The 27258-nt window shown below is 38.6% G+C and overlaps 1 protein-coding gene and 1 non-coding gene across 3 annotated transcripts in view; one reads left to right on the top strand and one right to left on the bottom strand.

The window, feature by feature from the left end:
• Positions 1 to 27258, top strand: part of ILRUN (inflammation and lipid regulator with UBA-like and NBR1-like domains) — a 95766-nt gene that overhangs the window by 47298 nt on the left and 21210 nt on the right. The window lies entirely within an intron of this gene.
• On the bottom strand, positions 23503 to 23605 carry LOC122238899. The gene has a single exon (XR_006218048.1). It is a non-coding gene; the product is annotated as a U6 spliceosomal RNA (small nuclear RNA).

Here is a 27258-nt window from a genome sequence, read left to right as displayed (position 1 = left end):
TTGTTTTTGGTGGGTGATCTCTTCTATAGTCTTTAGATGGTCTTCTCTAGAAAGAATCCATTCTCTTTATTTTTATAATAACATGTTTCAGTTCATTTCTCTTCCTCAAAAAGGCTTTTTGCCATATTTAATAATTTATAAAGTGGACCCCCTTCCCCCATTTTAGATTCGTTGTACTCTCTCAGAGTCAAGAGAGGTGTTCTTGGCATGTTGTGTGGACAGTTCTTCCCTATGTGGGGCATGTTTATATGACCGTTGGCCCTCTCCCACTAAATACCTTAGCTTTGCATATTCATCTTTACCAGCGACCTTCTTCAACCACACATGTTTCTAACTCCCTTGGTTGATTACCACTAAGTATCTGATTCCTGGCAGATTTATTTTCAAGCTCAAACATTTTCTTTTACTTTCTTTTTACAGACTTTTGCTTCTTAGATAAAAGCAACCTGTTATCTAATACCTGCTATATGTTAGGCATCGTATTGGGCTCTATACATATAAATCACCTTATAAGGGAAGTATGAGCTACATTTTATGATGAGGAAACTGAAGACCAGATATAATTATTAATAATTTGTCTAGGGTTCAGTGAAAGTTATAAATTATAGTTATAAATTAAGAAAAGTAGTTTTACGATCTTTGCTAATGAATTTGGCTCTCACTACTACATAGGGTTTGTGAAGAAACTTTGGCCCAGGGTGTTGATACTTGTCCGGGTTTAGGCAGGATGGGGTTTATAGTCGCCACATCTTCTCCACATTTCCAGAGTGAGTTGGGAATGAAGGCAGGGTTAATATTGGTGGGGAAACTCTTAGGTAGTTGGGTAAATATCAGTTTATCAGTTGCCCAAGAAGTTCCTGCCTGCTAGGAGACGCACAGTTCTTATAGGACACTTGACTCTGGGGAGGCAGTAAGCAACATGAGGGGTTGTCACCATTTTAGTCTTGATACCAACAGTAACATGTTTCTCTCCTCCTAATCAAGTGCCCTCTTCCAAAATTCCACAGGAGAGATTTATCCCTGCACTGTGATGGTTCCTTCTAAATCAGAGGTGTTCTAGTTGTGAAGTAAGCTAAGGTGAAGTACTGGTCTGGTCATCACATGCCGATGAAGATTTCTCCCACTTGAAGTGGCTCCTCTTGTTAAATAGTTCACATGGGTCCCTGGGGACCTTGTATGTGTACATTAAATACTTATACATAATTCATTTAGTTTCTCAGAGGTTAGGAATGGAACGTCCCTTATTAAGCTGCTAAATCATAATAGGTCCCATGTAATTAGGAAACGTATTGGGTGCTAAATATAAATATATAAAAAAATTATATATACATATAATTTTTTTAATGTTTAATTTTTGAGGGAGAGACAGAAAATGAGCAGTAGAAGGGCAGAGAGAATGGGAGACACAGAATCCAAAGCCAGCTCCAGGTTCTGAGCTGACAGAACAGAGCACAGAGCCTGACACAGGCCTCAAACTGACAGATCATGAGATCATGACCTGAGCTGAAGTCAGATGCTTAACCGACTGAGCCACCCAGGCCCCCCTTGGGTGCTCTTTATAAACCACACTGTTTATTTCCTAAAACCTTGCTAAGTTCTTCTTCCACCTTCTCCTATTATGGAATGTCCTTCCTGGCCAGGTGATGCAGGATTGTCCCTCTTCATTCTTCTCCTATATTTTAACTGATCGTTGTTATATCAAAGAAGCTCTGATTTTATACAGTCAAGATTCCACACTTGTGTCTTCTATGTAGATGCTGTTCTTCTTGGCGTTTCTGCCAGTTCTCTTGCCCTCTTCCATATTGAACCCACCTTTCTTTTTCTTTTTCTTCTTCCTTTTCTTTTTCTTTTTTTTTTTTTAATGAAGAATAATTAGCATAATCGGTATTGTTTTAGTTTCAGGTATACAACATAGTGATTTCATATTTATATACAGTTGCCACACATTTATGTACCGTTATTTCTTTGTATCTGTGGGTCTCTTTTGTTCGTTAAATTGTTTTGTTTTTTAGATTCCACGTATAAATGAAATCATATGATACTTGTCTTTGACTTATTTCACTTAACACAGTACCCTCTAGGTCCATCCATGTTATCACAAATGGCAAGATTTCATTCTTATGGCTGAGTAATATTTATTGTATGTATATACCACATCTCCTTTATCCATTCATCTGTTGATCAACATTTAGGTTGCTTGCATATCTTGACTATTGTAAATAAGGCTGTGATGAAACATAGGGGTGTGTATGTCTTTTCAAATTAGTGTTTTCATTTAAAAAAATTTTTTTATGAATACCTGCTGGTTGTATGGTAGTTCTATGTTTAATTTTTTTTTAATTAAAAGAACATTTTTTTTAAACATTTATTTATTATTGAGAGACAGAGAGGCACAGAGCATGAGCAGGGGAGGGGCCGAGAGACGGGGAGACACAGAATCCGAAGCAGGCTCCAGGCTCTGAGCTGTCAGCACAGAACCCGACGCGGGGCTCGAACTCACAAACTGTAAGATCATGACCTGAGCCGAAGTCGGATGCTCAACTGATGGAGCCACCCACGCGCCCCTGTTTAATTTTTTGAAGAAACTCCATACTGTTTGCCATAGGGGCTGCATCAGTATATACCGGCAGTGTATAAGGGTTCCTTTTTCTCCACATCCTCATCAAAACTTGATATTTCTGGGGGCACCTGGCTGGCTCAGTTAGTAAAGCATGTGACTCTTGATCTTGGGATTGTGAGTTCAAGCCCTGGATTGGGTGTGGAGCCTACTTTAAAAAACAAAACAAAAACTTGATATTTCTTGTCTTTTTGATAACAGCCATTCCTACAGGTGTGGATGGTATTATATTATGGTTTTATTTGCATTTTCCTGGTGGTTGGTGATCTTGAGCATCTTGGCATGTGTCCGTTGGCCATCTGGATGTCTTCTTTGGAAAAATGTCTATTTAGGTGACTTGACTTTTAGAACCTCCCTTTTTTGTATCTTGGACTCAAAAGGTTGCCTCATTTGCTTCTAGAAGATCCTCAATAAGGCACTGTTTCAGTTCTGGTCTCTAGAATTCTGCACTATCAAAAATATGAGGGGCGCTTGGGTGGCTCAGTCAGTTAAGTGTCCATCTCTTGATTTCGGCTCAGGTCATGATCTCATGGTTTGTGAGAATGAGCCCCATGTGGGGCTCCGTGCTTACAGCACAGAGCCTGCTTGGGATGCTCGGTCTCCCTCTCTCTCTGTGCCCCTCCCCCGCAGTCTTTCTCTCCATCAGTCTCTCTCTGTCTCTCTCTCACATAAATGTTAAAAAAAAATTTTTAAAGAAATAAGAGCAGCCCTTGAAAACAACAGATTTCTTTTTTGATAAAGAAATGCTAGCCTAAGCTGAATGTGACTTGTATGGGAAATGTTTTTATTTTTAGAAAGGACATTTCAAAATGTAAATGAGATCTGAAATCCTTAAATATCTTTATGTTTAAGGTTTATATTAAGTCTATAAGGTGATGTGCTATTTCAGCTTCAGAGAAGGAAGCCTGCTGTTGGTAGTGGTGCCTCACCAGATGGAGTAATTATTTGTGTCTAGGTAGTTCTACATGCGTTGACGGCAATGTGAAATGGCTGTACTGTTCAGATTAACTTCTAAAATGCACATATGTGGGTCATGAAACTCTATGGAACATAGAAAATCAAGAAATAGGATGAAACAGTGATCAATCCATAAAAGATAGTAAATAAAATATTTGCATGTCCAAGTATGAAGCATCAAATGTAACTACTTTGAAATTCAACTGCGAGTCGTTTTAATATGTGCTGTTATTGCTAACAATTTGCTTCATAATTAGTTTTATTATTTCTCAGTAGGCCTAATATGTACGTGTAAGGATTTGATAGAAGGGCAAAAATATAATTTGAAAGCAGCATCTTTTTTTCTTATGGTAGGTAAAGCCCTTTTGTTAAAGAAACTTCTCTGACCTGGAATGTCAGTTTCTAAGGATTGTAAATATGGGGATTGACAGTTCCTTAAAAATGTTTTTAACCAGGGGCACCTGGGTGGCTCAGTCAGTTAATCGTACCATTCTTGATTTTGGCTCATGTTGTGTTCTCGCAGTTGATGAGATCTAGCCCTGCATCAGGCTCCATGCTGACAGCATCAAGCCTGCTTGGGAATCTGTCTCTCCCTCTCTCTGCCCCTCCCCCACTCTCTCTCTCTTTGAGACACACACACACACTCTCTCTCTCTCTCTCTCTCTCTCTCTCTCTCTCTCTCAAATAAGTAAACATTTACAAAAATGTTTTTAAGCAAATCTGATTCTTCATTGAAATATTAATATACTTTTTGATAAAAAGAAAAGTAGTTATAAAGTAACCTTTATATTGATATAAAATACTTAAAATTTTTAAAGATTAAATAGTTAAGCATAATTTGCTTTTAAAAATATGTTTATGTAATCCTTTTTTGTGTGTATGCACTGGTAAGGGCTATAGCTGAGGCTGGAGCTAGTTAAAAAGTGTTTAGTTAACTTAGTATATAGCCCTATCATAATAAAACACTTAAAAACTGTGCCTCTCTGATTATTAGGTGACAGCAATTTTTATATGATTAAGGGGAGGGGTAGAGCCATTACATTAAATGAACACATTTGATTGTATGATTTTGATTTCAGAAATAATAAAAGTGAGGAAAAAAAGAACAATGGAGGAGATATAGTACATTTCTCCTTCACAAAAAAAATGTTTACATATATGCTGAAATTGTTTCACATGAGAAATTCTTAAAATTGTACTAAATTGTTGTGTGATGGAAATTGTTAGTAAGTGCCATTGTATATACTTCCATCTGAATCAGGCCAGATCATACCTCTTATGAAAGTAAGGAAGCAAGCATAATTGCCTTCCACTCAAATCATGGTGAATACTTAATTTGTCAGTATGTGCTGTAAACCTGCTGAAAATTGTGTGGTTATTTTTTAACAGAATGATGATTAGTGTCTAAAATGATCAGTGTATTTGTTTCTTAAGCTTTACCTGAGATCTTAGTTTTTCACATGTGGTTTATATTCTTTATTACTGCTCAGAATGTAGCCATTACTTTATTTTTAGAAACTTCCCATTAGTCTTGTAATTAAAGGTGGAAATCTGTGAGGAGGATGGCTCCTTATTGAAAAGAAAATTGCATTCTGTTCCTGTAATGATGCTTTGACACTGGCCACAAAATACTCGAATGGGTTTTTCCTTGAAATGGCAAAGATATTTATCACTTAGAAATTAGTTCATTCTATAATCTTTATCTTGAAAAAAATACTTTTTTTAAAAGCTCTCTTATTTTTCTCCTTTTACGTTTAAAAAGCTTAGGCTTCCCTTTATTTCCAAAGAGAATGTCAGTATTGGACATTTGGGCTCTAGAAAGGAATGCTGTGTGAGCCTGTTAACCTCTGGATTTTGCTTTGTAGTGATCAGTGTCCTTCCACTTCCCTCTTGTTTTCTAAAAGTTTTTGCTTATACTTTGTTTTGAGATGATCTTGAGAGCAATTGAATTCTAGAGTGGGTTAGGCTGTGGTTTAGTAGCCACTTCAAAGTCATTTTTCCTTTTTAGTTTTAGTTTCTTTTTTATGTTTAGAAATCAGAAGTGGTTAAGAAAGCAGATCCTACTTCTGACCTAAGTCTTATTTGAGGACTTTAAAAAATGTTTAATAATATGTTAGTATAGCCAAAATATGATCATTTCAGTACTAGGCTTTAGCCACATTTCAGGTAATCAGTAGCTACATGTGGCCTCATTGTTCAGCACAACTCTATAAACTCTAATATGTTGTATTATTTCTTCTTTAAGAAATTATATAGAATTGGTGGTGGTCTTCTTTTAAGGAATTTGCCAGTGAAACCATCTGAGCCTGGAGGGTTCTTTTTTGGAAAATTTTGGATTACTAATTTGGTATTTTCATAGTTATAAATCTGTTCAGGTTATCTATTTCAGTGTGACTTTGGGTAATTTCAAGAAATTGGTCCTTTTTACTAAATTGTGAAATTTTTGTATGTAGAGTTGTTTGTAGTACCCTTTGTTATTTAAAAAAAAATTTTTTAATGTTTATTTTTGAGAGACACAGAGAGAGAGAGAGAGAGAGAGAGAGAGACAGAGACAGACAGAGCGTGAGTGGGGGAGGGGAGAGAGAGAGGGAGACAGAATCCGAAACAGGCTCCCAGGCTCTAAGCTGTCAGCACAGAGCCCGATGTGGGGCTCAAACTCGGCAGACCTCGAGATCATGACCTGAGCCAAAGTCGCGCTTAACCGACTGAGCCACCCAGGCACCCCTGTAGTACCCGTTGTTATTATAATGCCTTCTGGGTCCATAGTGATAATCTCTTCTCTCACTCTTGATGTTTTGTGTTTTCTCTCCTTTTTTCTTGATAGATTTCTTAATTTATTGGTCTTTCAGAGAACCAGCTTTTGGTTTCATTGATTTTTCTGTTTTTCTGTTTTCAGTTACATGGATGTCTGCTCTTATTTTTATTTGTTCCTTCTGCTTGATTTGGGTTTATTAATAGTTGTTTTTCCAGTTTCTTAAGATGGAAGCTAAGGTTGACTTGAGACCTTTCTTTTGTAATGTAGGTGTTTAATGTTATTTTCTTAGCCCGTTCAGGTGGCTGTAACAAACTATTAGAGATTAGGTGCTGGGACACCTGGGTGGTTCAGTCGGTTGAGCATCCAACTCATGATACTGGGTCAGGTTGTGATCTCGTGGTCTTGGGATTGAGCCCTGCTCTGAGCATGGAGCCCTGCTCTCTCTCCATCTCTCTCTCCCCTTTCTTGCTTGCGCACCCCTCTCGAAATAAATGAACATTTAAAAAATTAAAAAAAAAAAAGATTAGGTGGCTTGTAGACAACAGAAATTTGTTTCCCACAGTTCTATAGGGTGAGAAGTCTAAGATCAAAACTCCAGCAGATGGGTATCTGATGAGAGACTGCTTCCTAGTTCATAGTTCTTGTGTGCTCTCAACATAGCAGAAGGGGTAAGGGAGCTCTCTGGGGTGTGTGTTTTTTTGGGGGTTTTTTTGGTTTTTTTAAGGCAGTAATCACATTCTTGAGACCTCATGACTTAATCACTTCTCTAAGGCCTCACCTCCAAATACAGTCATATTGGGGATTAGGTTTCAACATAAAAATTTGGGGGCTGGGGCACAAACACTTAGTTTATAGCAACTGTAATTCCCCTCTAAGCACTATTAGCTACATAGCACAAATTTTGAAATACTGTATTTTTAGTTTCACTCAGTTGAAAATATTTTCTGATTTCCCTTGAGCCTTTGTCTTTGACCCATGGATTATATAGAAGTGTGTTAAATTTCCAAGTGTTTGGTGATTTTTATGTTATCTTGTTTTGTTTTTTTTAATGTTTATTTTTGAGAGAGACAGACTGCAAGTGGGGGAGGGACAGAGAGAGAGGGAGACAGAATCCGAAGCAGGCTCCAGGCTCTGAGCTGTCATGTCAGCACAGAGCCTGAAGCGGAGCTCGAACCCATGAGCCATAAGATCATGACCTGAGTTGAAGTCGGACGCTTAACCAACTGAGCCACCCAGGTGCCCCTCTGTTATCTTGTTTAATCATTTCTAGTTTCATTCCATTATGGTCAGAGAACACAGTTTATATGATTTCAGATCTTTTAAATTTGTTAAGATGTTTTTGATCCAGGAGATACTATTTTGCTGGTGAATATTTCATGTGTGCTTCAAAAGAATGTCTATTTTGCTTTGTTGGGTGGAGTATTGTATAAATGTCAGATCCAGTTGGTTGGTGATGTTTAATTCCTCTATGTCTTTATTATTTGCTTGTTTCTTTGGTCTACTAGTTCTGTCTGTTACTGAAAAAGAAGTGTTGAAGTCTCCAACTACAGCTTTGGGTTTGTCTGTTTCTTCTTCCGGTTCTGTCAGTGTTTGGTCCATGTATTCTGAAGCTCAGTTGTTAGGTGCATACATATTTGAGATTATGTCTTCTAGGTGAATCACCCATTTGTTACTGTGTAATGTCCCCCCCTTTTCCTGGTAATTTTCTTTATTCTGAAGTCTACTTTGTCTGATATAAATACAGCCACTCTTCCTTTCTTTGATTACTGTTTGCATGATATATCTTTTTCCAGCCTTTTACTTTCAACCTAACTATGTCTTTGTATTTGGAGTTTCTTGGAGATGGCATATAGTTGGGCCATTTTCCCCCCAACCTGATAATCTCTGTCTTCTAACTGGTACGTTTAGACTATGCAAATTTAATGTAATTATTTATGTATTTGAATTTAAACTATTTTATTTGTTTTCTATTTGTTCTCTTATTTGAGGGACTTGGGAGTCCGTTACAGTGCTAAACTTATTAGTTATTTGTGACTAAATTCTTTTAAAAGTGTATTTGTCCTGACAATAAAAGAAATATAAAACATAGAAAATAGAAGAAATATGAAGAACAAAGCAAAACATTTATATATGAACTATATGAACACTGTTAATGTATGTGTCCAAATATTAAAAACAAAAATTTTTATTTTTCAAATTTGACCTTGTGTTACATATAGTTGTATAATCTACTTTTTTCCTACTCACTAATATTTTAGGATCTTTTCCCCTGTTATTAAATACTTTCAGAAACTTAGTAGTTGAATACCATTCCATTGGATTACTATAACCAAAATATTATAGATAATTTTTTTATTGGGGTAAAATTTTTTTTTAATATTTATTTATTTTTGAGAGAGACAGAGACAGAGTGCGAGTGGGTTGGGGCAGAGAGAGAGGGAGACACAGAATCTGAAGCAGGCTCCAGGCTCCAAGCTGTCAACACAGAGCCCGACATGGGGCTCAAACTCATGAGCTGTGTGAGATCATGACCTGAGCCGAAGTCAGACGCTCAACCGACTGAGCCACCCAGGTGCCCCATTATTGGGGTAAAATTTTAAAGTGTACAATTATGTGGCGTTTAGTACATTCACAGTATTGTGCAATCGTCATCTATTTAATTCCAACACATTTTTATCACCCCAAAAGGAAACCCCATACCCATTACAGTTATTCCCTATTGTTGTAGCCTCTGGCAACCACTAATGTGCTTTCTGTCTCTATGGATTGGTCATTAATTCTTAGAGATCGGGCAAAGTGTATAAATAGTGATCAACTAATAAATGTATTAGACAGCCATCTGAAAAATAGAATCTGGGCTGCTTGCTAAGAATGAACAAATAATAACTTACTTGGCTCACAAATTCATTTTTTTTTTTTTTTTAAGTAAAATAGGGCAATAGAGTAGTAGGATGAGCTCTGAAGTCATACCATCTGTAGTTCAATAGTAATTAGCAATGTGACCTTTAGGAAATTATTTAATCTTTTAGTGACTCTAGTTTTTTAATCTACAAGGAAAACATTACCCTACATCATAGTGTTTTGAGGGGATTAGAAGAGTTAATGCACATAAAAACTTGTAGAACAGCATGTCATGATAAGCTCTGATTAAATGTTAGATGCTATTATTTTAGCATTTTTATTATTAAAAGATGAGACTGTATTGTGAAACCTTGTGTAGTAATCATTCCTCAGCTGTTAACCTGTTGTGTATTAACTTCTTAGTAAAGTTTCCGTAAAGCTTTTGTCACCTCATATATCCCAATGATCTGGGTTTTTTAGAGTCCTAGTGGGATCTTGAGGGTAGAGTCAAATATTCTAAGTCCTAAAACCAGAAAGGTGTTGAACATTTGTGTGGAGTACCCAAGGCAAAAGAATATTCAGCTTAATGTGAAGAAAGTCCTAAAATCTATAATCTAAGCTTCCACCTTACGAAACTAGAAAATGAAAAGGAAATTAAATCCAAAGTAAGCAGAAGAAGAGAAATAATAAAAATTAGAGCAAGAATCAATGAAATTGCAAACAAAATCAATAGAGAAAATCAGCAAAACCAAAAGCTGGTTCTTAGAAAAGATCAGTTAAATCAGTAAGCCTCTAGACAGGCTAACTAAGAACAAAAGGGAGAAGACCCAATTTACTAAAATAAGAAATGAAAGAAGGGACATTACTACAGATCCCATGGACACTGACAGAATAGTAAAGGCATATTATGAGCAACTCTGTGCCTAGATATAATGGACCAGTTCCTTGAAAGATACAGTCTGCCAAAGCTTACACAGGAAGAAATAGGAAACGTGAATAGGCCTTTATCTATTAAAGAAATTAAATCAGTAACCTTACAAAACAGAAAACACCAGGCTCAGGTGAGTTTACTGATTAATTCTACTAAACACTTATGAAAGAAATTATACTACTTCTCTAGAATCTCTTCCAGAAGATAGAAGCAGTCTCATTCTATGAGACTAACATTATTCTTTTTTTTTTTAATTTTTTTAACGTTTATTTATTTTTGGGACAGAGAGAGACAGAGCATGAACGGGGGAGGGGCAGAGAGAGAGGGAGACACAGAACTGGAAGCAGGCTCCAGGCTCTGAGCCATCAGCCCAGAGCCCGACGCGGGGCTCGAACTCACGGACCGTGAGATCGTGACTTTGAGCTGAAGTCGGATGCTTAACCGACTGAGCCACCCAGGCGTCCCGAGACTAACATTATTCTAATACCAAAACCAAAGCTATTACGAGAAGAGAAAACCACAGACCATTAATTATCTCTCATGAACATAGATCCTAATATTCTTAATAAAATAATAGCAAACTCAATCCAAATATATAAGAATAATTATACATACCATCGCCAAGAGGACTTTATACCAGATATACAAGACTGGTTCGCCATTTAAAAATCATTTGGGGCACCTGGGTAGCTCAGTCGGTTGAGCATCTGACTTCTGCTCAAGTCATGATCACACAGTTCATGTGTTCAAGCCCCACATTGGGCTCTGTGCTGACAGCTCGAAGCCTGGAGCCTGCTTCGGATTCTGTGTCTCCCTCTCTCTCTGCCCCTCCCCTGTTCGCACTCTGTCTCCCTTTCAAGAATAAATAAACATTAAAAAAATTTTCTTTTCTTTTTTTTTTTCAATATATGAAGTTTATTGTCAAATTGGTTTCCATACAACACCCAGTGCTCATCCCAAAAGGTGCCCTCCTCAATACCCATCACCCACGCTCCCCTCCCTCCCACCCCCCATCAGTCCTCAGTTTGTTCTCAGTTTTTAAGAGTCTCTTATGCTTTGGCTCTCTTCCACTCTAACCTCTTTTTTTTTTTTTTTCCTTCCCCTCCCCCATAGGTTTCTGTTAAGTTTCTCAGGATCCACATAAGAGTGAAACCATATGGTATCTGTCTTTCTCTGTATGGCTTATTTCACTTAGCATAACACTCTCCAGTTCCATCCATGTTGCTACAAAGGGCCATATTTCATTCTTTCTCATTGCCACGTAGTACTCCATTGTGTATACAAACCACAATTTAAAAAAAAAAATTTTTTTTTTAAATCAGTAAATGAAATCCATTACCTCAGTAGGCTAAGATGAAAAATCACATGTTCTTATCAATAGATGCAGGGAAACCATTTGTCAAAATTCATGATTAAGCTGAGGAGAACTAGGAATAGAGGGGGATTTACTTGATAAAGAGCATGTACAAAAATCCTTCAGCTAACATTATAATGGTGAGAAATTAGAAACGTCTCCTCTAAGATCAGAAATAAGGCAAGAAAAAGACCACTGCTTTTCAGCATCATACTGGAAGTTCTAGGTAACACAGTAAGGCAATTAAAGGAAATAAGGTATATAGATTGGGAAGAAAGAGATGAAACTGTACTTTTTTGCAGATGACATGATGATGTAGATAATCTGAAAAAAAAAAAAGTGACAAAAACTCCTGGAACTAATAAGCAGTGATAACAAGGTTGTAAGATACAAAGTTAATATGTAAAAGTCAATGACTGTCCTATATACTAGCAGTGAATAGCTTGATTGTGAAATTAAAGGAGCACCTAGACGCTCAGTTGGTTGAGCGTCTTGACTTCAACTCAGGTCATGATCTGTCTCACAGTTTGGTTTGTGAGTTCTGCCCCTGCTTTGGAGCCCACTTTGGATCCTCTGCCTCCCTCTCTTTCTGCCCCTCCCCTGCTCACTTGGTCTCTCTCTCTCTCTCTCTCTCTCTCTCTCTCTCTCAAAAATAAAAACATTAAAAAAAATTGAAAACACATTACTGTTTATGTTAGCATCCTCCCAAAATGAAACACCTAAGTATAAATCTATCACAGTATGAACAAGATTAATATGAGGAAAACAGCACAGCCTTGATAAAATAAATTGAAGAACTAAGTAGAGAGGTTTTCTATGTTCACGGATAGGAAGACAATATCGTCAAAATGTAATTTCTTCCCAGCTGATCTGTAGATTCAACACATTCCCGATTAGAGTTCCAGCAAGTTTTTGTGTGGATATCAACCAATTAATTCTAAATTTTATACGAAGATGCAAAAGACCCAGAATAGCCACTTCATATGGGAGAAAGACAAAGCTGGACAAATGACACTCCCTGACTTTAAGACTTAGTATATAAAGCTACAGTAATTAAGACCATGTGGTATTGGTGAAAGAAAAAACAAATAGATCAATAGAACAGAATAGAGAGTCTGGAAAAGGACACAAATACAGTCGGCTGATCTTTGACAAAGAAGCGAAGACAATACACTGGAGAAAAGATAGTCTTTCCAACAGATGGTACTGGATCAGCTAGATACCTAAATGCAAAGAAATGAATCCAGACACAGACCTTACATTCTTTGAAAAAGTTAACTCACAATGAATCATAAACCTAAATGTAAAATAGACATAGCACCAAAGAAGATATACAGATAGATGAAAAGATGTTCATTATCATGTCATTAGAGAATTGCAAGTTAAATTAAAACAGGTTACCGCTATCCACCTATTAGAATGCCCCAAATCCACAACATTGACACCACCAAGTGCTGGAGAGGATGTGGGGCCACAGGAACTCTCATTTATTGTGGGTGGGAATGCAAAATGGTACAGTCACTTCAGACAGTTTGGCAGTATCTCACAAAACTAAATACTTTTGCTGTGTTTATAATTGTTTTATTCATAATTGCAAAAACAGGGAAGCAACCAAGATGTATAGCAGTAGGTAAATGGGCACATAAACTATGATACATCAAGATAATGGAATAATTCCCAGCACTAAAAAGAAATGAGCATTCAATCCATGAAAAGGCATGGAAGAACCTTAAGTGCATGTATCTAAGTGAAAGAAGCCGATCTGAGAAAGCTACATTCTGTATGATTCTTATGTGACATTCTGGAGAAGGCAAAACTGGAGACAGTAAAAAGATCAGTGATTGTCAGGGGTTGGGGGCAGGAGGAATGAATAAGGCAGAACACAGGATTTTTAGGGCAGTGAAATTATTTTGTATGATACCAGAGTGGTGGATACACATCATTCATTTATCAGAACCCATAGAAGGGTGCCTGGGTGGCTCAGTCAGTTAAGCATCCGACTTCGGCTCAGATCATGATCTCACAGTTGAGTTCCAGCCCCAAGTCAGGCTCTGCTGACAGCTTCGAGCCTGGAGCCTGCTTCATACTGTGTCTTCCTCTCTCTCTGCCCCTTACCCACTTGCACTCTGTCTCTCTCTCAAAAATAAACAAACATTAAAAAACAAACAAACATAGAATGTACAACACCCAAGAGTGAACCCAATATAAACTATGGATTTGGGTCATAATGATGTGTCTGTGTGGGTTCATTGATTATAACAAATATATCACTTTGGTGTGGGATGTTGATAGTGGAGGAGGTTGTACATGTGTGGAGGCAGAATATACATGTATCTTCTCAGTTTTGCTGGGAACCTAAAAACTCCTCTAGAAATAAAGTCTTAAAAGATAAGGTCTATTAAAAATGCTTCTCTTCAATTATAAACATTAGAAAATAACTTTCTAGGGCCGTACGGGTGGCTCAGTCAGTTGAGCATCTGACTTCAGCTCGGGTCATTATCTCATGGTTTGTGGGTTTGAGCCCCATGTCAGCTCTGTGCTGACAGCTCAGAGCCTGGATCCTGCGTCAGATTCTGTGTGTCCCTCCCTCTGCCCCTCCCCCATTCACACTCTGTCTCTCTTTCTCTCTCTCTCAAAAATAAACATTATTTTAAAAACAAGAAAAGAAAATAACTTTTTAGGCCAAGTGGTCTAGAAGGGCTTTCCCCAATCTGCAATATTTTAACTAAATAGATTCAGATTGGTAACAAGGGAGAAGGTACTGCATTTTCAGACTGCAATAAATAACATAAACTCTGGTGGAGTGTGACTTGTGCAAGTGGCATGAGTGAGGGTGCTGTGTGGGAAGAACTGGGAGATGGATTGGAGGTCATAGTGCTCTGAGGAATGTTTACACCACTAGTCATCGGGAAGAGAGATGGGTAGCAGACTCTCATAGTCCAGACTAAGAGGCCTGTGAGGGGCATCTGTGTATTCCGTGTACCTCAGATGTGAGTGAGTGGTGAGATTGACTTTCTCTGGTAGGATTGAGAAGTTGAGATGGCCGTGAGTGAGCCCTGTGATCCTGTGTGTGTGGATGTTGCTAGACCCACTTCAGTTTAGGATGAGTACTCATTCATTTCTCCAAAGCTCTGTGCCCAGATTCGAGCCAGGCAGATAATTTGGTCTAGTAAGAGCCTGCAGTGGAAATGGAGAGGAAAGGGTACTTGTGCAAGTTGTGTAAGACCAAAGAAATGAAGAAAAGGAAAAATGGGTTAGGGGGAGAATGAAGAAACATTTAGGAGGTTCTGCTTTGTCACTGCCTTTGACTCTGACTTCTCAGTGAATGTGATGTCTGTAATGTAATTCTTTTTGGAGAGAATGTTGAGGGGGAGGGTGTTGTTTTGCTAGTTCTTGCATTGGTCTGGCTTGGATGGTGATGTTGACTTGCAGCAGTTTCTCTGAAGCCAGAAAACAAAGCCTGTCCTCTTTTAGGAGGAGGGGGAAGGGACAGCAGAGTTAATGTAGTGCATTACCAGATCTCTAGGACAGAAAAGCTTTCACCAGGAGTAACTAATTACCATCCGAAATGCTCTTTTATACTTTCTGGCCATAATTATGTTGAAGACAAGGCTTAAATTTCTAAAAAAGGCAAATGGGACCCCTGTCTTGTTGATATGCTTTTAAGTATTCAAAACATACATAGTAGCTTTGTAGAAAGGTAGCACAGTCCTAAGTTAAACTTCACCTTAGAAGTATGTGTACCGAGAGGAGCAGTCTTTTTTATTTTTAATTTTAAGATGTGTAAGTTTGAATTCGGTAAATCAGTTGATAGTCTAAAATTTTTCTTTCTGGTTGTTGAACTAAATTCTTGGAGGTACTTCTGCTCAAATATTCTATTTTAACTTCTCCTTTGATGAAAATACTGTTGATACCAGCAAACACCAAGTGTGTCCCAGTCAAACAAACTGGTTGAGAAATTCAGCAGTAGTAGTGGAAAAAACAAAAAACAAAACAAAAAAAACAGCCATCTTTCTACCTGTTTGCATATAGAATGGGTAATATTTAAATATTAAGTCCTTCTATCCAAGTTTTTCTTTATGTGGGCTCTATGCCCAGCATGAGCCCAGTGCAGGGCTTGAACTTACGACCCTGAGATCAAGACCTGAGCTGGGATCAAGAGTCAGATGCTTAACCGATTGAGCCACCCAGTCACCCCTCCAATGTTTTATTTAAGTGCTTTTCGACATAACTGCCAAAATGATTGTGAAGATGTCAGTTTAATCTGTATATTATGCCATTTGCAAAAGTTTGGCTATTAATGTGCTCATAGCTATAGTTTGAATTCTCTGCAGTATTTTTAAACATAATTGTACTTTAAAATTTACTATTTATTTATTTATTAATCTGTACATCCAATGTGGGGCTTGAACTCACAACCGCAGGATCGAGAGTCGCATGCTCTACTGACTGGGCCAGCCAGGCACCCCTACTTTAAAATTGAAATTAGGGGTACCTGGGTGGCTCAGTCAGTTAAGTGCCCGACTTTTAATTTCAGCTTGGGTCGATGATCTCATGGTTTGTGGGATCGAACCCCACATCGGGCTCTGTGCTGGCAGCTCGGAGACTGCCTGGGATTTTCTCTGCCCCTCCCCTGGGCTTTTGCATGCTCTCAAGATAAATAAGCATTTTAAAAATAATAATAAAATTTAAATATTTTAAGTTGCTTCAATGTACTTGCAACCTACATTAATTTTCTGTAGTTGTGCTGTTACCCACTCAGATTATGCTTTATAAGTAGGCTATAGAAATGTAAATAGTGAGGATGTTAATATTTACATATTTTCTGTCAGAAATAGTTGTCTCCATAAGTATTATCTGTTTCCTGATTGGTGGAACACTCAAAACTGACTAGCGGTGGGAGTGCTGCATGGTGTTATAGATAAGCACTAGATTAGGATTAAAAAGAGCTGACTTCTGTTTCTGTTTTTGATTCTGCCACATAATATATTCATGATTGACCTTGAGCAACTAACTTAAAGTTACTGGGCCTCAGGGTATTTTTTGTTGGTTGGTTGGTTTTAATTGTGGTGAGATACACATAACAAAATTTACCACCTTAACCATGTTTAAGTATACAGTTCAGTGACATTAAGTACTTATTACACAACCATCGTTACCACTTATCTCCAGAATTCTTTTTATCTTGCAAAACTGAAACTCTGTACCCACTAAATAATAACTTCTCATTTCTCTCTCTCTCCAGCCCTTGACGTCACCACTGTTCTGTCTGTCTCTACGAATTTGACTCTTCTGGTACCTCATATAAGTGGTATCATACAGTATTACAATATTTGTCTTTTGTGATTGGCTTATTTCACTTAGCATAATGTCCTGATGGTTCATCCAAGTTGTAGCATGTATCAGAATTTCTTTCCTTTTTAAGGTTGAGTAGTAATCAGTTGTATGTATATACCACACTTTTAGGTCTATTCATGCATCACTGGACACTTGGATTGCTTCCACCTTTTGATATTATGAATAATGCTGCTATGAACGTGGATATAGAAATATTTCTTTGAGAGCCTCCTTTTAGTTCTTTTGGGTATACACTTACAAGTGGAATTGCTGGACCATATGGCAGTTGTATTTTTAATTTTTTGAAGAACCGCCATGCTGTTTTCCATAGTGGCTGCACCATTTTGCACTCCCACCAACAGTGCACCAGGGTTTCAGTTTCTCCACGTCCTTGCCAACACTTGTTATTTTATTTTCTGTTTTTTGATAGTAGCCATCCTAATGTGTGTAAGGTGTTACGAGTTTTGATGTGCATTTCCCTAATGATAAGTGGTGTTGAGCGTCTTTTCATGTGCTTGTTGGCTATTCAGTTTATCTTTTAAAGTTATTTTTTAAATCAGGTTTTGGGGTTTTTTTAGGTAGGAGTTCTTTATATATTCTGGGTATTAACCCTTATCAGATACATGATTTGCAGATTCTTTGTGGGTTATCTTTTCACTCTGTTAATTTTGTCTTTTGATGCACAGAAGTTTTTTTTTTTTTTTTTTTGATTATTTTTGAGAGAGAGAGAGAGAGAGACAGAGACAGAGCACGAGTGGGGGAGGGGCAGAGAGAGGGGGAGACACAGAATCCAAAGCTGGCTCCAGGCTCTGAGCTGCCAGCACAGAGCCCAACGAGATGAGATTGTGACCTGAGCGGAGGTCGGATGCTTAACCAACTGAACCACCCAGGCACCCCTGATGCATGAAAGTTTTAATTTTGATGTAGTCCAGTTTATTTTTTCTTCGGTTGCCTGTGCTTTTTGTGTCATATCCGAGAAATCATTTCCAAATCCAGTGTCATGAAGCTTTCCCTCTATATTTTCCTCTTTTTTTTTTTTTACCCCTCTATATTTTCTTCTAAGAGTTTTATACTTTAAGCTGTTATGTTTAGGTCTTTGATCCATTTTTTTATTTTATTTTTTTAATGTTGATTTATTTTTGAGAGAGAGAGAGAGACAGAGTGCAAGTGGGGAAGGGGCAGAGAGACAGGAAGACAGGGCTGTCAGCCCAAACCCTGACGCGGGGCTCAAACCCATGAACTGTGAGATCATGACCTGAGCCGAAGTCGGACCCTTAACTGACTGAGCCACCCAGGCACCCCAGATCCATTTTTTAAAGTTGTATTAAGAATCTCTGTGTCCATGGGGCTCAAATTTACAACCCCAAGATCAAGAGTCACATCCTCCTCTGACCAAGCCAGCCGGGCACTCCGGTCTTTGATCTGTTGTGAGGTAATTCTTGTACCTATGTAGTGTGAAAGTAAGGTTCCATCTTTATTCTTTTGTATATGATATTCAGTTTGAATATGATATGATATTTAACAACGCTTGTTGAAAAGACTGTCCCTTCCCTTTAAAAAAATTTTTTTAACATTTTTATTTTATTTTTGAGAGTGAGAGAGACAGAGTGTGAGCTGGGGAGAGGCAGAGAGAGAGGCAGACACAGAATTCGAAGCAGGCTCCAGGCTCTGAGCTGTCAGCACAGAGCCTGATGCAGGGCTCAAGCCAATGAACTGTGATACCATGACCTGAGTCGAATTCGGACGCCCATCTGACTGAGCCACCCAGGTGCCCTGTCCTTTCCCTTTTGAATGGCCATGCCAGCCTTGTCAGAAATCATTTGGCCATATATGGGAGGGTTTGCTTCTGAACTCTCTCTCTTTTCTTCTGTTGACCTGTACATCTTTTTACCAGTACCACACTATTTTGATTACTGTAGTATTTTAGTAAGTTTTAAAATCAGGAAGTGTGAGACTTCCAATGTCATTCTTTTTCTTTCTTTTTTTTTTTTTTTTTAAATTTTTTTTTTTTTAACGTTTATTTATTTTTGAGACAGAGAGAGACAGAGCATGAACAGGGGAGGGGCAGAGAGAGAGGGAGACACAGAATCTGAAGCAGGCTCCAGGCTCTGAGCTGTCAGCACAGAGCCTGACGCGGGGCTCGAACTCACAGACCGCGAGATCGTGACCTGAGCCGAAGTCGGCCGCTTAACCGACTGAGCCACCCAGGCGCCCCAATGTCATTCTTTTTCAAAATTGTTTTGGTTTTTGAAAATTGTTATGGTTTTAGTGATGCCGAGAGCGATGAAAGGGTTCAAGTAGTGACTGCCTGATCCCTCCATTGCGGAGGTCCTCCTTCTCAAGCAACCTTTAGCCAAATGGCTTTCATTCATTGATGATTATTGCCTAAGTCATTTCATCAGGGGTTACAAAGTGATTATTTCTTCCACCCACATTATTAGCTGGAGTAGTTCTGGGATAAAAAGAAAAGTTTTCTTCATCAACAGTGATATCTTGCAGTTCAGTTTTACAGTCAGGCTAGACTCAGTGCTTGATTCTTTACCTTTACTTGCCAATTTTTAGAGGAAGGAGTTGGTGCTCTAGTTGCTTTCAGTGAAACTAATGAATGAGGAGGAAAAGTTAAAGGTTAAATACCCTTTTTATAGGTATCATAAACTCTTAGATTTTATATATGAAACCTATTTTAGTTCATTGCAGTTAGGGATCCAGGAATCTGTTTTTTTCACACATAGCCCTCATGTTCTTGATGTAGGTGGTCTGCAGAGCAGTCTGCTATAAAGTAATATGCTTGATTGAAAACTGGCTACTATTTTGTGGTGTTGTCTTCCATACCACAGGTGGTGTTCACTGACAAGTTAATGCCCAGTTTTATCAAAGTAGTTGATTTTTAAGTTACAACATTAAATGTTAACTTGCCCAAGTAAGGAGGCCTTTTCTGCTTTTTGTTTACCGTCATTGTCATAGTCCTCTAACTAGACATAGCCAGTCATCAGACATTACTCTTAACATTGACTAACTTCCAACATGGCAACACCGTAAACATATTTTATTTGTTTTTTTAATGCTACTTAAGTGGTGCTACTTAAATTGTGCATAGATAATTTGCTATTTATTGTGCACCTATCCTATGCCAATCACCATCCTACAGAATTGATCTCCAGTCCTTACTGTGTTTCCCTTTGACCTAGGTTGTTTGTTTTTGTTTTCTTTTTGTTGTTGTTTGGCTGTTTTTTTTTTTTCTTCATTTTCTAAGACATTTCTACTATTTCTAAGTCACAATTTAGGAATATTTAGAGAAGTTTCCCATTACTGCCTCCTTCAGCCAGTCCCTTCCTCCCCCTAAGATACTCATTTTTATTTATTTATGGTTTATCTGTTCAGTGTTGTTTGTTTTGCAAATACTAGCCAACACATAGAAATTTGACCCTTTTCTTACACAAAAGTATCATAACTAAAGATACTGATCTGCATCTTACTTTTTTCCCTCCCACTTAATAATATATTCCAGAGATCACTCTAGAAATCCTCATTTCTTTTTATGACTGTGGAGTATCCCCTCTGGTAGAATGTCATCATTTTTACAGCCAGTCACTATTGATGGACATTCAAGTTTTTAAAAAATTCTTGCTGTTACATATAATGCTATTATTTTCCTCCTCCAGTTTCTTCCCCATTTCACTGCTCTCCTTCATAGAAAAATTCCTTGGAAAATTTTGTATCAGTAATGGCTGTCTCCACCTCCTGATTTCTAGACTCTTGAATTCTTTCCATCAGGCTTCTGTCCACACCACTTCACTGAAACTCCTCTTTCCAAAACACCAGTGACCTGCATGATGCTATATTCCCTGCTTTGTTCTCACTTCACAACTTACTTGAATTATTAGTTGCACTGGACCCAATTGATGACTCTGTCCTCCTTGAAACATTTGTGACTAGGCTTCTACTTCTGTGTTTTCTTTGTTCTTTTTTTATTTTTTGTTTTCTTAATAAGATAAGAAAGTAAGAATAATAGGAAAGCTCTCTTTACAGAGAGGGGACATTTGAAAGCGAACGCCCCTATTCTTTTTTTTTAATGTTTATTTATGTTTGAGAGAGCACAAGTGGTGGGGGGGGGCAGAGTGAGAGGCAGACCGAGGATCCAAAGTGGGCTCCAAAGTGGGCTCCGTGCTGACAGCAGCAAGCCCGATGTGGGACTTGAACTCACGAACCGACCACGAGATCATGACCTGATGGATGCTCAGCTGACTGAGCCACCCAGGTGTCCCTGTGTTTTCTTTATTCTTGAGGCTGTTCCTTCTGTCTTTTTTCCCACCGTCTTACCATTGAATGAATGCATTCCTCTTGCCTATAGTGTCAGCTGGTGGCTGGGCCAGCTGAGCCCACTTCAGGGGAGGGCTGTCTGCACCAGAAGAGAAATAGGAAGGGCTGGAGTCTCTGCGTCTATAAGTTGAAGCCAAGAGGGCGAAGAGATGAAGGCTTCTGGTTTCAAAGGTCACCTGAAACAAGCCTGTAGTCTGACACAACCAGATTTATTGATGCTAATATGGTGAGGGCAGGCATTTCAGGAGAACTCTGGAATGCCACACAACAAGAGGGAGGAGGGAAGCAGCCTTTGTAAGGTTTGGGTTCTTGCTGAAGGATTCTGAGAAAGCTCTAAGGGAAATGGGGATCAATTTGGGATTGGCAGCTATTTCTGAGGCAGGATTAGAAGGGGGGATTAATTAGGGTTTGAATGCTATCTTGAGGCAGGGGCAGTTTAACATTTGGGTATCCTCAGTAATAGATGCTATAACAGAATGGGTCTGGGGGCATCATTGGTGAGAAAGCAATAGGCACTCGGAGAGTTGTTAATAACATTATTTTATAGGGGCTGCCTGACCTTGGGAGAAATAATGTTTCCTGTTAACTTTGCACCTGCCTCTATCTATAAGTAAGTGTACTTCAAGCCCAGTTCATGGTAGGGCTATTTTTTTTCATTTTTCATTCTGAGCTGATTTCCATCTTTTATCTCAGATATATTTTTACTCTTTCAGTTCCATGGCACTGATTTACTGGATTTGGGAAGTACAGATTTTTGTTTCCTATGACTGAAGCAAGTAGTTAAGTAATTAAATGATCACTGTAGTCTCTCACCCCACCCCCAAATTAAGGTGAGAGCTCATAATTGGTAAATAGGGCATGATTTGGGAAAATTGTGAAGTAGGAATAGTTTCTTTGTTGCTGTTTCAGCTTTTGTTTCCAAGCCCCTCTCCCTGTTATACAGGGCCCCAGGAACCCTTCTCGTCTCATCTCGTCTCATCCAGGCTTTCGCTGCTCTTTCTTAGGCCCTTTCCTCTCCCCTTTTTGAACTTGTGCCTATTGGTTGATTTGATAATGATGTTGATTTGATAATGGCCTTAATATATTAAGGTAGTTTAATATATTCCTTGGAGGGGCATTTGCATTTTAAAAGGAAATTCCTAAGAATAATACTGAAACCAAGGTACAAGGTTCTAATGCTTTTGTGGCAAGATGGGGTGGGGAATGAGGATGGGTAGGGAACAGGGTTTGAGTAGAGGCTATCCTTCAGCAGTCACTCTGAGCAGCTGATGAACTGGAGCCTGGTCAGCCTTCTTCCCCCTTAGATGCTGCGATAGGTGGTGTGTTGGTAAACATAGCAAAAGTATATGGGCACGTGTCATGGGAACAAGGCTCTGTGTGGAGTAAATAAGGTGGAGATGTAGATCGGAAGTTGAGACTGGGAAGTTGAGACAAGGACAACTGGAAGTGCCTCTTTTTCACGGTGGTACACAAACACTTGGTAGTTCCTAGAGACAGACACAAGTATGTTGAGACTTGCTCATAACACTGACCTTTGAATTGCTTACTGTCTAGCAATGTTTCGGTCCATAGACTACCAGTGCTCAAACTCTCTCCTTTCAAGCCTCTGTCATGGAAGCTGGGCAGTACATATCCAGCCCTCCTACAGAGATGAAATGTGAACCCATAGCTTTAGCCCAGCAGTTTGATTAGAGCCTCTTTACTTCTCCAGATCCAAGTTGTTTCTTAATCCTCAGGGGAAATGTGATGTTCCTCTTGCACTTTAAGGTGCATTGAGCTTTAGGATTTGAATTCACGACGTCCAAACCTAGATATGACCTCCATGGTAGTCTTCGATGTACACACTGACTAAAGCCAGGCTGTGTCTCCTGGTGTTGTGGCATTCTTGTTTCACGACTCTTGGGGACAAGTCTAAGGCATTTGCTCTAGGTGTCAGAAGCCTACAAGATTTCAGTCCTAGACACAGTTTGAACCCTTTTGAGGTGTCTTTGTAAACTTAATATGTAAAAGTTGTGCTTTGTCAAGTCTCCTGGCCTTTTTCCTGGGGATGTCCAGACCAAGTGGGACATATTGATGTGGCAGATTATTGCTTTCTGTAAGTGACTTTCTGTCACAGAAGCAAGCTCTGGATGTCATTGGGCAGCTTCAGCCCAATATGCACATCCAGATGATGGCTTATTTGTATAGTTGTTGCTGTTCCCTCTGTTCGAAGACTGTTAACTGGCCCTTACTGGTGTACTGAGAAGGGGTTGCACAGAAGAAGAGAGACATCACACTGCATGGAAGAGTGAACTCATGTGTCTAGTTGAATGGACGACTCGTTAGAAGGAAGACCTCAACATTGGCACATTACTATTAACTAAATTCCAGACTTTATTTAGATTTTTGAAAAAAATGTGGAACACTTCACAAATTCTCATGTCATCTTTGTACAGCGGCCACATTAATCTTCGCTGTATCGTTCCAGTTTTAATATATGCACTGCCAAAGTGAGCACAGACTTTAGTTTTTACCAGTTTTTCCACTCATGACCTCCAGAATCCGTCCTAGGATACCACATTACATGTAGTTGTCTTGTCTTTCAGTCTCCTCTGATCCCTGACAGTTTCTCAGTCTTTTCCATATTTTTCATGACCCATGATAGTTTAGAGGAATACTGGCAATTACCTTTTATAATGTCCCCCAGTTTGAGCTTTTATGTTTTCCTCAATTTAGACTGATGTTACAGGTTTGGGGAACAATGCTGCAGAGGTGAAGTGCCCTCCCAGGGGGCACCTGATGTTTCCATAACATCACTAGTGATTAAAATTGGTCACTTGATTAAATTGTTTGGTTGCCAGTTTATCTGTTGTAAAAGTTATTGTTTTTTTCATTCCCTACTCTGTTCTTTGGAAGCAAATCACTGAGTCTAGTCCATACTCAAAATGGGTTGGGAGATATATGGAATTAAACTCCCATCTCTTAGAAGGAGGAGCATCTGCGTATATTATTTGGAGTTCTTTAAGAAGGCTTCTCACCTAGCACAGAGCCCAACGCAGGGCTTGAACTCTCGATCCTCAGATCAAGACCTGATCTGAGATCAAGAGTTGGAGCTGAGATCAAGAGTTGTAAGTGAGCCAAGTACCCCTTATTTAGAGTTCTTATGTAAAGAAATTTGACTCTTCTCATCAATTTATTTAATCATTTGTTTATATCACTAAGGACTCATGTGTATTTTTTTTATACTTTGAGTTATAATCCAGTACTATGTTATTTATCTTGTTGCCTGAATTATTCCAGCTTTGGCCAGAGGGAGGTCTTTTAGGTGACTCATGCATCCCTTTGACATACTCTTATCCTTTTGGTTTTTTTTGAACACTTCCTTACTTTCTGATACTACAAATATAGTCCAGGCTCATCTTATATTTTCCGTGACTTAGCCCTAGAATCAGCCATTTTTCTGAGGACCCCTTGTTCTTTTTATTGGAGAATGGAGTTCAGAAACCACTGGCCACTGGGTATGTTTAATGCTGCTTGGCTGTCATTACTTCTAGGCCTTCTCAGCAGGCAGAGCTGGGTAGCATGTGTATACATACTAATCTCTGAATATAGACATATCTATCATTGTTTCTGTGTTTCTTCATCTGCATATATATCAAGATAAACATGAGTTTATATTGATGTCTTGGACTTTAGTACCACAGAGTTCATTTTAGAATGTTTTCTTTTCTTGCTCATCTATAATATCCTTCTTCAACAATGAGGAACCTTGCTCCCACCATTTCACTGTTCATCCCCAGTACACATGTACCCATGCTGTACCTGTCTTATAACCCATATCCCCACAAGAAACAAATTTACCAGTTTGAATATTGTACTGATTTTTAGCAATTCTATTTTGGTGGACAAATTGTAGATGTTTATTTATGTTTATTATAATTGATTTGATCTGTGATGCTAGCTTTTAGATATGTTTTTAACATATCCACCATAATCTGAGATGTCTTTGTATATCACCATGGTTCATTAAGATTATGGAGTTGGGCTTCAAGTAAAATATTTCCCTTTTACTCTGCATTTCTAATCTAAACTTAAGAAATAAAAAGTTCATGTTCTCTCTTCAGTAATTTATCATACATTTCTACAAAAGGAAGTTTATACTTATTAAAGTTCTATACTTGCTGAAGGTTTTATATGTAAAAGGGACGAATTGAATGAAACAATATTTACAGTACCATCTAGTTCCAAAGTCCTGGTTCAGGTGCTTTTTGAAAACCACCTTAAGGCAACACATTCTAAAATCAGTTTCTCCATTTGCTCTTAAGCCCTGAATGTGTAGGCTTGGCACTTGGTTCTACTTTATTGGCTACTTTTCTAGGACATCCTAGAATGTTGGCCCGTTCTTATTATTGGTGCCAAAGATCATATATGTTTGTGGGTAAAGATACTTTTTCCTGGGAAATAAGACTGACTTAACTATAGCTTTAGTTCCCTGGATTCTTGGGTTCTCAAGTTCCTGTTGAGGAAAATAAATATGAGCTATACCAGTTACTCTGAGTTGAGCGTTCTCAGTCACCATGTAAGTTGGCTTTTAACTTGAAATCTGATCTTGGGCCCATCACTTCTACCTCCAGACCTCAGATCCTTTATCAAGAAAGTGCAGCTGTTCCATTAGATGACCCCTAAGATTTCTTACAGCTATGATTTTATCATCACAAGTAGTAAAATAACGTGGCTGGCAGTTCTTATCTCAGTAATTAAGGCATCTGGCAAGAACTGGAAGTGGTAAGCCTCTCTGAAACAAGCTTATTGGGTCCATTTCTGTCGCTGTTTTTATTTGTTTGATTAACACTCACACACACACACACACACACACACACACACACACACACACACACACACACACCATGATTGGAATGGACACATTCTGAAATGTGAAGGCTAGTGGTAGTACCTACATGGCTGAGATTGAACCATGTAGAAGGCATATATTTAGAAGATCAGAACTGAAGTGTTCATTGTTGGCGTTTATAAACCAACGGTTTCTTAAATGACCTTCTCTTTACAGCTACTGTGTTTAGCCTGTGAACAGTACAGAAGAATAGCCAAGGTGAAGAGAGTGCAGTGGCTTACATGTGACATGGCTCTATGAGTTATATGAAAGAAGTTTTAGCTCTTAAAGCCAGGGAGGAAAATGTCATTAGCCTCATATACTGATAACAGTCTTCAGAAGACTATCCTTTCCCATAAGCAAAGTGAAGGAAGCACATGACCTGTAGCTGAGTATGTAAAACATTATGTACTTACAAAAGGATTTTGGAAAACAGAGGGGTGAAAGAGAAGAAGTAAGAATTAATATGCTGTAAGACAGGGCATATCTGTTTAGGGAAAACAAACAATAGAGTGAAGAAATGTTGCCTTTGGTTAGAAAGCTAGGAGAGGAAAGCATGGAATGAATCTCCCAGGTGCCTGCCGTTGAATTGTTCTTTAAGGCCTACATCATGTTGGTTTATGAGATTGACTTCGAGTTTTGAATGAAAGTTCTCTGACCCACTATTCCTGGCACTGTCCCAGATTTCTGAGTGAAGTGGCATGCTGAATGTCCTGGCTTACAATGTTAATTAACAGGTTGAACTTTTATGGTACTAGTTTACATGAGGATTCACCTTTGCCTTAATGAAAAGTGTCTGGAATGGATTCCCATTCCTAACATGCTAGCACAGCTAGTGGCTGCAAAGAATTGCTAGTTCCAGAAGTGAACAGCAGGTGTCACTGCATCTCCACTTACTAGGGTTCTGGCTCCTAGCTGTTCGCTTGCAACCAAGTTTTTAATAGAGCTCCCAAACCACTGAACACAAATTGAGTATTTATGGCCGTCCTCAGATACAGAACCCAAATTGAAAATTGAGAATAAGCACAGCCCAAGAGGGTTTCCCTCAATCTCCTCACTATACTTTTTAGTGTTTTTCCCCCCTAGGCTTAATATTATCTGTATTTCTGTTTAGGTAACCGATGAATTTTATTAGCCTTTTCTTATCAATCATTCAGCAGTTATTTAAGAGCCTTGGACAGATTTTCATATTTTTTTCAGCTGGGTTCCCACTTCTTGGCCTTCCTGCAGCTTGCTTTTTAAAAACCTTCCAGCAGGAAAGTTGATGTCACTGTTC

The sequence above is a fragment of the Panthera tigris genome, chromosome B2 (assembly GCF_018350195.1).
Source record: "Panthera tigris isolate Pti1 chromosome B2, P.tigris_Pti1_mat1.1, whole genome shotgun sequence".
Classification (NCBI taxonomy): Eukaryota; Metazoa; Chordata; class Mammalia; order Carnivora; family Felidae; genus Panthera; species Panthera tigris.
The sequence above is the reverse complement of the archived record's forward strand: the minus strand, read 5'-3'. Positions and strand labels throughout refer to the sequence as shown.